The 880-nt window shown below is 29.4% G+C and overlaps 1 protein-coding gene across 2 annotated transcripts in view; it reads right to left on the bottom strand.

Annotated features, from left to right (window-relative positions):
- nutf2 (nuclear transport factor 2) overlaps positions 1-880 on the bottom strand; it is a 12,754-nt gene that overhangs the window by 2,165 nt on the left and 9,709 nt on the right. The window lies entirely within an intron of this gene.

Here is an 880-nt window from a genome sequence, read left to right as displayed (position 1 = left end):
TACATACCTTTCTATCAAAGTTATCTAACATTATCAAGCTGAATTTGTTCTGACACAGTTTAACTCTGAGTTAAAATTAGACAGCTGTTCTTGTTATATTTGATTAATATTTTCTAAACTATAGCGAATAAACTGTGATAATGTGAGAAATGTTGAAGGTGTCTGAATAAATTTTGGTTTGACTGTACCTATAGTGAAACATTTAATATATGACAGCTGTTAAATGACAGAAATTTTAAAGACCTACAGTAATATCTACAGTAGTGATGTAACCGTCTCGTAATTTGCATTATTCATGTCACTCAAAATTGAATGTGACAAGTCAAAAAACATTAACAGAGCCATTTTCGGCATATTATGCATATGAATGTGTGCATATTTTAAAGTGAAAATCCAGTGCATTTCCAATGCAATATTGTTCAACTTTGTTTAGATAAGACAGAGGTAAATCTAGATTACATGAGAGGTTCTTTCTAACATTACTGATAAAAGTAAATCTATATATTAGATGAAGTACATTTAGAACATTTTTAAATGAAATGAAAAATAAATATTTATTCATTAATTTTTTTCTGGGAGACTTAAAGTTTAAAATTCAGCTGACTGGAAAGATTATTTGAAAAATAAATACAAAAATGAAGGTGAACTGAAAGGGGGACTGTACAGTTCTGACCTCGAAGTGGAACAGATACCTACGAGATCAAAGACAGATATCGCGTTATTCTCACTCATGTGCTGTGCTGCTGATAAACATGATATAATTTTAGTTCTGTTGCTTTTATATGAAAATAAATATGATGAACAAGACACTCAAAGTGCTTGCTATTTAATTCCATACGAAAGGTGTATTTATCATCCATTTTTACTTTAATACAAACAT

The sequence above is a fragment of the Sinocyclocheilus anshuiensis genome, unplaced genomic scaffold (genome assembly GCF_001515605.1).
Source record: "Sinocyclocheilus anshuiensis isolate Anshui unplaced genomic scaffold, SAMN03320099.WGS_v1.1 scaffold286, whole genome shotgun sequence".
NCBI classification, from domain to species: Eukaryota; Metazoa; Chordata; class Actinopteri; order Cypriniformes; family Cyprinidae; genus Sinocyclocheilus; species Sinocyclocheilus anshuiensis.
This window is presented reverse-complemented; position numbering and strand designations above follow the sequence as displayed.